Source organism: Schistocerca americana, chromosome 1 (genome assembly GCF_021461395.2).
Source record: "Schistocerca americana isolate TAMUIC-IGC-003095 chromosome 1, iqSchAmer2.1, whole genome shotgun sequence".
Classification (NCBI taxonomy): domain Eukaryota; kingdom Metazoa; phylum Arthropoda; class Insecta; order Orthoptera; family Acrididae; genus Schistocerca; species Schistocerca americana.
This window is the reverse complement of record NC_060119.1, coordinates 385,610,574-385,624,390: the sequence shown is the minus strand read 5'-3', so window position 1 is coordinate 385,624,390 and position 13,817 is coordinate 385,610,574.

The window sequence follows — 13,817 nt, the reverse complement described above, 5'->3', positions numbered from 1 at the left end:
TGCTCGGCTGGTCCAGGGGTATATATATATATATATATATATATATACAGAAAATGAGGGGTTGTTAATGTGAAGGACAAGTACTGCCACATACTTCAGTGCCATCAAAACTTCTTGAAGACTGATCATTGCCTGGAGAACTAAGGTCGCTATTGAGGAAGCTGTCACTATGGCAAAATGATACACTGGCTAGCTCCAATGTGCACCCTGAGTACAACTCTGGACTCCTGTCTGCGTCATACCATTACAATAGTAAATTACCATCACCAAATTAAATATCAAGGCTTAGCATTAAGCACAGCCACAGCTCCACAATATTTGATGTAAGACTGTCAGAGCTTTGACTTGTTTGACACTTCATATGACGAATGAAACAGCTTTTAGTGTTGTAGTCAGTATTTCTTTATGTATTTCCATGGTGCATTTTGGAGGTTTAACCTACATCATGTGGGTTTATGTAGATTAATATGGCATGTATGTGTTCTTTTATAAATTTCAGGTAACCTATAGTACTCTCTCTTGTAGTCTTATTGCAGACACAAAGTTTGATGGTGTATATGATGTAGCATGAGAGGAAAACGAGCCTATGACCATTAGAAATAGTGCCACAGGTTACCCAAAAGTCATAAAACACACACACACACACACACACACACACACACACACACACACACACACACACATTGTATTAACCCACTTGTTAATAGAGGTTTAGACCTCTGAAATGCATCGTGGAAATGAATAAATGGTGACTGGTAACAGTGAACTTGTTTCATTCTATATCAATAATAGCCACAGTAAAGCCTAAGCAAAAATGTTTGCATTTAAAGTTCAGATGACAACTATTTCACTCTATGATATGGACTTAAGTGTCTGCCTGAACAAACCCTCAAGTAACCCTCTCCATCTGCCATAATCTCCTCTCCTTGGAGAAAACAGCCAGATGTAAAGAAACAGATCTCACAACTAAAGTGGCTCCCATACTACAGTTGAACATGAATTGCTTCAGGATACATAAAGGAACTGAAACATTTAACACAGTGGAGACTCTTTTATGATGCCCCTGCATTCAGGGATTATTTTTGAAGGGGAAATACATGTATTTGTAGGTAATGACACACTTTTTGCTTCTTTCATACACCACTATCTTACAAGCAATCACTGCAGCATTTTGTGTGTCATTTGCGTATACCACTGTTCATATGGCACAACTGTTGGTAAAACATTCAAGTGAATAATGAAAAGGAAAGGTCTGAGAACAGATCACTGAAGCAGAACTTTTACAACTGGAAGACATTCTGACTTCTGATTAGTTATCTTCAGTGAATGTTTTCAGTTGCCCATGTACGACTGCACTAGGTGTATAGAGAATTCTCTCTCACTCCATAGTACTGGATTCTTTTGGTGAGAATATTTTAGGAGACCATATTAAATGTATTTCTTGATCTGACACAGTTGCACAGATCATATCTTTATTTTCAAAAGAGTTCTATACCTTTATTACCAAGCTGTCAACTGCTTTGGCTGTAAAAAGGCTGGATCTGAATTCCTATTGAGATGAGGTAAGAACAGGGTGTCTATAATGTCCCAGCATCATTTAAAAAAAATCACAACTTTGAAACTATTAGAGCATTGTGGTTTGTTGTAAAATGTTTAGCAACTCTCAATTTTTTTTCTGTTGTGGTAGAATTTTAAAGTAAATTCTGCTAGGCATTCGTACAACATCAAGGTGTTATTAGAGTTCTGGCAGCTTCAACAGTTCTGACTGCATCATTGATTCGCGCAAGAAGATTAGCAGTGACATTGACTTGTGTTGTATACACATGATCCTTGATGTAACCCCACAAAAAAGTTTTATGAAAATTTTGACAAATAAGCTCCCCAATTCTTCTTATGTGAAGATTCCAAAACACTGTGTGCTATGAGGCTTAGTAACTTCCTGCTCCAGAAGTGAAATCCTTACCCGACTTCTGACTCAAGGTGTTGAGAATGCTATATGTCATGAATGTTGGCATTACTACAGGGTCATTCTCTGCTACCAATCTCTCAATATGCTCTGCTGCTGTTGCACAAACTGATCAGTGAGAAATGGTTGAAGAATTATACTCATTCCTCAGTCAAGAAACACCAGACTGAAATAGCAAAACACCATCCAGATGGGTGCTGTGAAAGCCAGCTGAAATGTTTGAAAAGTGAACATTGCTAGTATGTCATATTCACCAAACTGCTAAGGTATCCACTCCAATCTTCAGGTCAACTATGAATCTAGATGACACCTTATGGCATGACACGTACTATGTGTTATGGGTACAGAAGTCAGGCAAGTTTAATTAAGACATTTTCTGTACCCATGTCATCTATAAATGAGCAATTGTGCATATGGTTAATTATGTTGTAGTTCTGATGATAATTAAATGGGACCAAAGTGTTGGAGAAATATGTTATTTGCTTATGGATGATATCCTTTATATTTTCAAATATTTGTTTTCTATTTTTATTATTTGTTAGCATACTCCTTGGGCAGTGTACAGCAGATGGAGTTTGACAGCAGACACCCATATGCTGCAGCAGGTGCTGTATGGAGCTACCGACACTGTGTAGAATGCCAAGAACTTCAGAGTACTTTGTTCCATGGATGTGAAAAAAGGAGATAGTAAAAAATTGTAATATGAATTCTTGTAAAACTTTTTAGTTGAGTACAAGCTTAGCAATTGCTCAAACCACATACATTGTAATAAAAATTCATTATTGTTTAAAAATGATGGAAGTTAAATGTAGTAAATAACAACAGAAAAGTAAGAAACCAAAACAACAAGATCAACATGAAACTGGGAATTAAAAATGTTGGAAAATGAAACTGTAGTAACTGGAGAAACCGGATAACAGATGAGATCTAGATCTGAAAATATTGCATGGTTGGTGGTTTTTCAAAATTCAGAAAGGAGAAGACACATTTTAAAAGAAAATGCACATATTTTAATAGTGAGTTCTTGTGAATTTCATGCCTTTCATGTGAGATAGTGGTGAAGAAGACTGAATCTGCAAGAAGTTAAAAAATTCAAACTAATTCATTACATGTGGAAGTGCTATAGTACAGTAATCAAGGCTTGAGAAACTAAAGAACTGCAGACTTTAGTGATATTTTTGGGTTTTATTATAAAACTGAAGATTGGACTAAAGGTTTCCTTTCTAAAGTGAGTTGAAGGATTATTTACAAGTGATATTGAAGTACCGTGATTCAGTGAAGTGTGAGATATGTGTATATAATGTTTACAGTTATCGGAAGTCAGCCTCACAGCTTATTAACGGATCAAGAAATTGTCTAATGCTTCATGATTTGAATCTTAAACATTAATTAATATTGAATTCACAGGGCACTCCCGGATAGCTGGTCATTTTAAAGCACCGCTTCCAACTAGATGAACAGTGGGCTGGTACCCATCTCTCACCTCAATTACATGATTCTCAAACATTTAGAAAACTTTCTCTTACTTTCACATTAACAACATTACACACAGACAGTTGGGGGTACATGTATGGGAGGGGGGCACAGGAAAGTCATCTGGCCATCCCTTAAATTAACAATGCCACATATGTTAATGACCATACCAATCGGGTCCCGATGCAGGAAAAAAAAAGAGCGAGTAACAATGTTGCCATCACACAATATATTAAATATATTAGCAACAGTAATCAACAAGACAGTCAACAGACAGAACAAAAAGTAATAACCATTGTTCCACAATATTTAGTGGTTAATATTAAATACAAAGAACACTGTGGAAACTGAATGTAATTTTGAATGGTATTAAGTGAGGAAAAATCAAAAGCTGAAAGTCAGAGTTACACAGGATGTTTCATAGTCTCTGCATGCAAGTCTAGGGGTGATAGATCATGTCATGGGGAACAACTTTCGTTAGACAAAATTTTCGCTGACACTCCAGCAACACAAGGCGTCATTTTATACTCATTATTCCACTGATAGGCAGCAGGACTTAGGCACTCTGCAAAGAGAGTGAGTGTGTGTGTGCGCACGTGCACCTTGCATGTTACTTATAACCCAGTCATCTACTCCATGTGAAATTGGGTATGCCCAGCAAAATTAAAGTTACTGCTTTGCTTCTAAAATACGTTTCTCTACTTAGAGACACTCATTTTTAAGGTTTTATTTTTGAAAAGCAACCTTATAAATTTGCTGTGGTAGGTATATTCAGCACACCTGGCTAGTGGACCCTGCTAGTTTGGTGAAATCTAGTCATCCCAAGGTTGGTGAATACTAAAGTATGCCTAGCAGTTAGGGAGCATCAACAAATATTTTGTCTCCAACGAAAGTTGTGCCCTGTGTTGGGATCTTTCATCCCTAGACATTTTGTGCAAAGACTTTGAAATACCCTGTACACGTAGACACTTCTTGTACTATCTGAGTGATAGGCGAATAGCTTATTGTCCAGGTGATCACCTTGAGGCTGTAACAATAGAGAACACAGTGACCATAGTGCACCTGCTTGCTGGAAATATGTGCTCAGCCATTCCCCACATTGTGACCAGCCAATGCAGTGGGAATCCGGCAATGATTGTGTGCCCACATCCTCTATAAATGAGCAGTGGGCTTGGCATATGAAAACTTTAATTGGGGATCACTTCATTGAAACCTGATTATTTCTGTTGGGTGAGATATCATTTTATTGTGCAGCGAGTTATTAATTTCAATGTATAGAGTGACCTGTTGAGATGAATGTCAGTTTACACACTGAACTTGCTTAGCAAATTTCATTGATTTATGAGCAACTTAGATAAAAGAAACATGCACCTTTTGCTATAAGTATGTTCCAAATTATTGTAAATACCACTTATGTGATTCTTTATTATCATTTTGGGTGAGGAGATTGATGGCCATGATTCTCATGGAAGGAAAGGAAGCATTCAAAAAAATTCTGTTGGTGGCTTCTCACCAGGCAGCAGTAATGGATGGAGGATATTATCAGGCAGGCAAAAGATTTTCTCAAATAGACTAGAGGATTTTCCCCTCAAAATGATGGGAAACTTTCTAACATCAACAGTAAAGTGCTTGGTTTAGGTTCCCAGTTAAGTGGGATAAGACAAACTAGAAAAGAGAATGGAATTACGAATAAAAACATATTCAAGATTTAGGTGATAATTTAGACTTGGCGAAATAAGAGTTAGAAAGTAAAGTTCAGCTTTTATGTACTATTTACTCAGTAAAAGGTATTTTAGTGAGTTGAGTACAAATATTAGAAAAAGCTTTAATTGAGACAAAGGATAATTTAGACCAAATCACAACTAAGAATGTTGAGTTGTTTGCAGTATTTAAAAATTAAATGGAACCACAATTGGAGAAATTGGAAGCTACCATGGAATCTTCTGATAGTGAAGGAACTCTTCTGTATAAGCTGAGATAGGATGCTTAATAAATAACTGTGGGGATAAAAGATATAATACACAGTAGTCACATATCAGAAAGTATCTAAACTATCAATTTGTCAGAAGTGAGGTAAGGAAAGGATTTATATTTTGGTCACACACAGTGTGTACTGCTTATGAAAAAGCATTACAACTTAAGGAATATGTTTAGAACAGTAAAGAAAATACTGAGGCCTTATAGCATATAGTTAAAGTAGTTACTTCGCAAGTGTGTGTGTGTGTGTGTGTGTGTGTGTGTGTGTGTGTGTGTGTGTGTGTGTAAGTAAAAATATCCAACAGTACCAGAATGCCTTTAGGATTTTGTGGCTGAGGGTCTTTTTAATCAAAGAAGGAGAGAAATGGAGGAAAAAATGTTTACATGAGATCTTGTGCAGTACAAAGCAGGAGACTGAATTTGTGTCAAAAATCAGGCGTGATTGTCAAACTGTGGCCCATGGGCTACATGCAGCCCTAATGAAGTATTCGTGTGGCCTGCACTTCTCAGTCATATTTTATAATGATAAGTATCCTTCAGCTAACAACTGAAACCAAAAATGTCTACTTACAATAAGAACTTCTTAAGAGAGTTTGCATTCCTATTCAGTAATGAACAAAAATTCTTACAGAGATAGTAATAACTTAAGGGCATGCTTAATTTTAATTGACATTGGTGAATTCGGCCATGAGCTAAATTAAGTTGGCCACTTACCAAAGGGACAGAGGGGTACGTAGTGTGGCCACTACAGGACTGGTGGATATGAGAGTGAGAGTGTTTTATTGTTCATCTTCTCAGTACTGGCAACTCATGGGTGTGCACAGCTTTTACAGATTAGCTGCTAAGGTATGAATTTCAAATATGAGAATCATTTATTTGTGAATGTGCATTACAGAGATGGTTATCTTCAAATGAGTACATATTTGTAACAAAGAATTTGAAATTAAATTAAGGCTGTTGTAATACAACACAGTGACTAGGAGAAAATGACATTAAAAAAATCTAGTAAACATTTGTGACCACATTTCATAATGCATTGACACATAAGTACAGTTACTGTTATTAATCAGTTACACATCTGCTCACACACTAACAGAACACTTATTTGGGGCCCTTGATGGTGGCAGCAAACTGAAAAAGACAACAGTTGACACAAAGAGTTCCAATTACTGTAGCTAAACTTTAGGGGCCTCGTAACATACTAATGTATGTAGGTTACCAGTTAATAATAATATCAGTATGTATGCAGTCCGAGGTTCTGCCCCAAAAATGTCAGTACTGGCTCTTGAGTAAAGTTTGACAACCATTGCTTTATGGGATGGGTACTGATAGTGTGTATACTGATGTAGTGTGAAGAAGTGGAATCTTTTTTCCCTTGTTACATATTTAATTGCAGTTTAGCGCTTGTAGGAGAATCCATCAGAAATGGTAATGGTAGTATTGGCAATTCTGGAGGAAGGAGAACATACTATGGGAGTCTTCCACTATGACAGACATGATCTAATTTATTAATTGTGTCCATCCCCTAACAACTCTAGATTAAGGTCACTGATGTATAGTTTTATTCATTTTTATAGTGAGAGTTAGTCCACTTTGTAGTCTGACTCAGATGTTGAACAAAAGTTACAGTGTGCATTGTGGCTCTCTCCATAGACTTTCCATCGTAAGGTGTTAGAACCAATATTTTTGGAGACTATGGGGATGAAGCTGGTAGTGTCCATTCTGTAGGATTGATGTACATCTCTATTCTTCCAGCAGAAAAGTACTCCTAGGGAGGGATCTTGGATGGGAATGCTGCCTTTCTTTCAGGGCTGTCTTCTTTCCTTCTTGGGCTCTAACATTCCTAATCTTCAATTTCCATTCTTACTTCTCCTAGTGGGGTACCATTCTATCCGTCCGTAATCCATACCCAAACATTCAATTGAGTGAACCATTCTCCTTTCCAGTATATTCAAAACATGTTTTCACAGGTCCGCCCGAGGTGAAGCAATGTCCAAATCGCTTCCAGTCAAGGTATATATGGTATTTCATCTGAAAGAACCTAATGTTTTTCTGTATAAGTAATCTCTTTCATCTCTATATTAAAATATAATGTCTCTACCAGATATGGAGTAAATATTTTATGTAATAGTGTAAAAGAAGCAGATTACCTAAATACCATATTGATATTGTCATTGAAAGGTCAGTGCGTCTTTGGTTGTAATAAGGGTGAGTAGAAAAAGCAGTGAGTCAGATGTAACAGCTCCATTAAAGTGGAACCTTGCTGCATGTGGTATATTTTAAGTTTCAATTGGAAATAAAGATAATGATAAATGATTACATAGATTTATTATGAAACTTCCTGGCAGATTAAAACTTTGTGCCGGATCGAGACTCAAACTTGGGACCTTTGCCTTTTGTGGGCAAGTGCTCTACCAACTGAGCTACCCAAGTACAACTCACGACCTGTCATAACTGTGAGTATAAGGACAGATCGTGAGTTGTGCTTGGGTAGCTCAGTTGGTAGAGCACTTGCCCGCGAAAGGCAAAGGTCCCAAGTTCGATTCTCAGTCTGGCACACAGTTTTAATCTGTCAGGAAGTTTCATATCAGCACACACTCCGCTGCAGAGTGAAAATTTCACTCTAGATTTATTATAACACTAACAGAACTGATTGCATTAAAGACCACACAGCTTTTTGATTTAAAAAAAAAAAAGGGTGGTGGTGGTGGTGGTGGTGGTGGTGGTGCTTATGATGCTCGTAATAAGTAATGATAAAAATATATTTTTTAAAAACACGTGCATACTTACCTGATGTAAGTCATAAACTAGTAGCTTTCAAAGGAAAATCAAGAATGGTACAAATATTTTGAGTGGATTAATAATTAATTGATGAGAAAAAAATAAACACATGATGAACACTCAAGTACTTGTATAATTAAAAGGAAGGTTTGTTATAATATTTCATATTTGATTTAGATGGCTTAGAAAATAGAAACACGCTTACTCATTTATGTGGGGTGGTATGTGTGAGGGTACAGAATTTGAATCTATTTAAACTTCCTGGCAGATTAAAACTGTGTGCCCGACCGAGACTCGAACTCGGGACCTTTGCCTTTCGCGGGCAAGTGCTCTACCATCTGAGCTACCGTTGCACGACTCACGCCCGGTACTCACAGCTTTACTTCTGCCAGTATCTCGTCTCCTACTTTCCAAACTTTACAGAAGCTCTCCTGCGAACCTGCTGAACTAGCACTCCTGAAAGAAAGGATATAGCGGAGACATGCCTGGGGGATGTTTCCAGAATGAGAATTTCACTCTGCAGCGGAGTGTGCGCTGATATGAAACTTCCTGGCAGATTAAAACTGTGTGCCCGACCGAGACTCGAACTTGAGACCTTTGCCTTTCGCGGGCAAGTGCTCTACCATCTGAACTACCGAAGCACGACTCACGCCCGGTACTCACAGCTTTACTTCTGCCAGTATCTCGTCTCCTACCTTACAAACTTTACAGAAGCGAACCTGCAGAACTAGCACTCCTGAAAGAAAGGATATAGCGGAGACATGGCTTAGTGACAGCCTGGGGGATGTTTCCAGAGTGAGAATTTCACTCTGCAGCGGAGAGTGGGCTGATATGAAACTTCCTGGCAGATTAAAACTGTGTGCCCGACCAAGACTCGACCTCGGGACCTTTGTCTTTCACGGGCAAGTGCTCTACCATCTGAGCTACCGCAGCACGACTCACGCCCGGTACTCACAGCTTTACTTCTGCCAGTATCTCGTCTCCTACCTTCCAAACTTTACAGAAGCTCTCCTGCGAACCTGCAGAACTAGCACTCCTGAAAGAAAGTATATAGCGGAGACATGGCTTAGCCACAGCCTGGGGGATGTTTCCAGAATGAGAATTTCACTCTGCAGCGGAGTGTGCGCTGATATGAAACTTCCTGGCAGATTAAAACTGTGTGCCCGACCGAGACTCAAACTCGGGACCTTTGCCTTTCGCGGGCAAGTGCTCTACCATCTGAGCTACCGAAGCACGACTCACGCCCGGTACTTACAGCTTTACTTCTGCCAGTATCTCGTCTCCTACCTTCCAAACTTTACAGAAGCTCTCCTGCGAACCTGCAGAACTAGCACTCCTGAAAGAAAGGATATAGCGGAGACATGGCTTAGCCACAGCCTGGGGGATGTTTCCAGAATGAGTATTTCATTCTGCAGCGGAGTGTGCGCTGATAAAGCTTTGAGTACCGGACGTGAGTCGTGCTTCGGTAGCTCAGATGGTAGAGCCCTTGCCTGCGAAAGGCAAAGGATCCGAGTTCGAGTCTCGGTCGGGCACACAGTTTTAATCTGCCAGGATGTTTCATATCAGTGCACACTCCGCTGCAGAGTGAAATTCTCATTCTGGAAACGTCCCCCAGGCTGTGGCTAAGCCATGTCGCCGCTATATCCTTTCTTTCAGGAGTGCTAGTTCTGCAGGTTCGCAGGAGAGCTTCTGTAAAGTTTGGAAGGTAGGAGACGAGATACTGGCAGAAGTAAAGCATTGAGTACCGGGCGTGAGTCGTGCTTCGGTAGCTCAGATGGTAGAGCACTTGCCCGCGAAAGGCAAATGTCCCGAGTGCGAGTCTTGGTCGGGCACACAGTTTTAATCTGCCAGGAAGTTTCATATCAGCGCACACTCCGCTGCAGAGTGAAATTCTCATTCTTGAATCTATTTAATTCAGAATTTTTGGCATAAACATTAAAGTGTGAAATATTCTGTACCCCCATCAACTATAAATGTGCAAACAGTTAGTTGTGTTACAATTCCAGAAATAATTAAATGGGGCCAAAGTAGTCCAGGAAGACGTTATTTATATGTAATGATAACCTTTCACCTAACTGCAGTGTATCCCTGTCTGCGAAAGAGAGCCAACGAAGTAGTCAGGCAATAACTTTTTATTTTCTTAAGCTCGAACACCAATCCACTGAAAAATCTAAGTCAATGCAAAGAATAAATCTGATTTTCCATGCCCTCATCTCCACAGAATAATGCTGTGCTTCACTGTGCCTTCACAGATGTTCTTCTGGTGACTCCCACACAGTCTCCCTCCTCAGGGAGTGGGGCTTTGGGAATGTACGGTATTTATATTTCACCCGACATCCAGCTCTCATGTATACTGAAGGCGCTGCTTGAATTTGTTCCATTTCTGGCGCGGGCAGGGTTGGTGGTACTTACTATTTTGGCACTGAGACAGTATCAACCGTATCCAGCAGAGTGGAAGGTGACATTTCATGTTTAGCGTGTATGTCAGTAATGTTCAGGTTTGACCCATCCCAATGATACCATTTTGCTCTCCCCTTTTTGATCTATATGCATGGCATATTTGTCCTGAGAGAGCACTCTGTAGGGCCCAGAATATGGGGACTTGACAGTGAACATCTGTAGCATCACATGTGTAAGTGACCGTAGGTCTTTGTGCGCAAACGTAGTTACCGCCCCATGTCTTGAAACAGTGGATGGGTGAAGTCTGCCCATATGCTCGTGTACCATTTCCAGTACATAAAGGCAATTTGGTCTGTCGTGCCCCGGTGTGATCAGTGAAGAATTCTGTGGGCTATCATAAGGGTTCTTCACAAACCAATTCTGCAGTGGATGCTCCCAAATCTGCTTTTAATGCTGTACGAAGGCCCTACAAAACCAGTGGCAAAGCTGACAACCAAGATTTCACATGGCACAATAAGCAACTTTTAATATTCTATGCCAGCATTCCACCATTCCATAGCTTGTTGGGTGGTAAGCTGTGGTATGATGATGGTGGAAATGGCAGAGATTGGCCAATTCTGAGAACAGAATGCCCCTGGTCTATGGTAACATACAAAGGGCAGCTGAAATGTGCGATCCATGATGAAAGAAATACCCATGCCACCTTTTCAATGGAAATGTCTGATAATGGTATCCTTTTGACAGCAATAGAGATCCCAGGATATCCAGGTGCACATGTGTGATACGTTGTGTCATAAGTGGGAAGTCTCATACCGCTTTGTGCACGTATCATCCAGCCTTGGCCCTCTGACAATCTAAGCAAGTTTTTGCAGCCCTTATTTACACTGGGCCACACGAATCTGTCTGTCATCAAAATTGAAACTGTGTGCCCGACCGAGACTCGAACTCGGGACCTTTGCCTTTCGCGGGCAAGTGCTCTACCAACTGAGCTACCGAAGCACGACTCACGTCCGGTACTCACAGCTTTACTTCTGCCAGTACCTCGTCTCCTACCTTCCAAACTTTACAGAAGCTCTCCTGCGAAACATGCAGAACTAGCACTCCTGAAAGAAAGGATATTGCGGAGACATGGCTTAGCCACAGCCTGGGGGATGTTTCCAGAATGAGATTTTCACTCTGCAGCGGAGTGTGCGCTGATATGAAACTTCCTGGCAGATTAAAACTGTGTGCCCGACCGAGACTCGAACTCGGGACCTTTGCCTTTCGCGGGCAAGTGCTCTACCAACTGAGCTACCGAAGCATGACTCATGTCCGGTACTCACAGCTTTACTTCTGCCAGTACCTCGTCTCCTACCATCCAAACTTTACAGAAGCTCTCCTGCGAAACATGCAGAACTAGCACTCCTGAAAGAAAGGATATTGCGGAGACATGGCTTAGCCACAGCCTGGGGGATGTTTCCAGAATGAGATTTTCACTCTGCAGCGGAGTGTGCGCTGGCAGAAGTAAAGCTGTGAGTACCGGACGTGAGTCGTGCTTCGGTAGCTCAGTTGGTAGAGCACTTGCCCGCGAAAGGCAAAGGTCCCGAGTTCGAGTCTCGGTCGGGCACACAGTTTTAATCTGCCAGGAAGTTTCATATCAGCGCACACTCCACTGCAGAGTGAAAATCTCATTCTGGAAACATCCCCCAGGCTGTGGCTAAGCCATGTCTCCGCAATATCCTTTCTTTCAGGAGTGCTAGTTCTGCATGTTTCGCAGGAGAGCTTCTGTAAAGTTTGGAAGGTAGGAGACGAGGTACTGGCAGAAGTAAAGCTGTGAGTACCGGACGTGAGTCGTGCTTCGGTAGCTCAGTTGGTAGAGCACTTGCCCGCGAAAGGCAAAGGTCCCGAGTTCGATTCTCGGTCGGGCACACAGTTTTAATCTGCCAGGAAGTTTCATATCAGCGCACACTCCGCTGCAGAGTGAAAATCTCATTCTGTCTGTCATCAGTTTGGTGCTCGTGTTTATTCCCAGACAAGCCAGCCCATGGATGCTGTCAAATAATTGCTGTCGCAGTTTCTCATATACAAAATGTCTCGATTTTCCCTGAGATATGTCGCACCAAACTCAGAAATGTTCACCAGCAGGCTGTATTTGCCACAGACGTAACTCAATGGAATTCGACAAGTTGTTGGTCTGTGTCTTGCACAGCAGCTAAATTCTTGTAGCCAATAGCCTGAGAGATCGATTCAACCAGGACAGGAAATCCACCATGGCATTCTCAGATCCTTTTATACGCTGCAGGTGTGTCATGAATTTGGCGATGAATTTAAGTTTTTTTTATGGTTTTAGGGTGCAAAACTGCTACAATCATAAGCGCCCAATCAGTGGCTTAGTAAAGGGTAAAAAACCGAATATTAAATCAGCAGCAATGGGAGCAAAACTCAACGAGGAGGGAAAGTAAAAACAGAAGGAAATTGTAGAAAATTACTATTGGTGGGAGAGGTGGTTTTCCCCCAAAAAGGAGCTTCAAATGACTGATGTCATCTCACTGACACTCATAAACTCAAGGATGTGATTGGCTGAGCGCATGTAATCTGCTAAAAGGGAAGATAGATCAGGCGACAGCTGTAAACTGGCACATAGCGGATTAAAATAGGGGCTCTGAAGTAAAATGTGTCTCACTGTCAACGATTGAGAGCAGTGGGGACAAAGCGAAGGAGGATCTCCACTTAAAAGATGCCAATGGCTAAAAAGACAGTGCCCTATCTGAAGTCTAGTTAAAATTACCTCCTCCCAACAACGAGGCTGGGAGGAAGAGGTCCAAGCACAGGGCAGAGATTTTACATCCCATAATTTATTATAGGGAAGTGTAGACCAATGCATGTACCATAAAAGAGCAACATGACGACATAAAACGCTCTGTAGATCAGCAAAGGGAACCATGCAAACAGTGGGCCAAGGAAGAGAGACTGCAGCCTTTGCTGCTGTATCGGCTTCCTCGTTTCCATGAATACCAAAATGCCCTGGGATCCAGAGGAATGCCACAGAGGCAACCCCCATGTGGAGCAAGTGGAGGCAGTCCTGAATCCGATGGACCAGAGGGTGGACGGGATAAAGAGCTTGGAGGTTAAGAACAGAGCTGAGTGAATCCTAGCGTATAGTATACTGTAGCCACTTAAGGCAACGGATGTATTGGACAGCCTGGAGAACAGCGTAAAGCTCCGCAATAAAAACCGAACA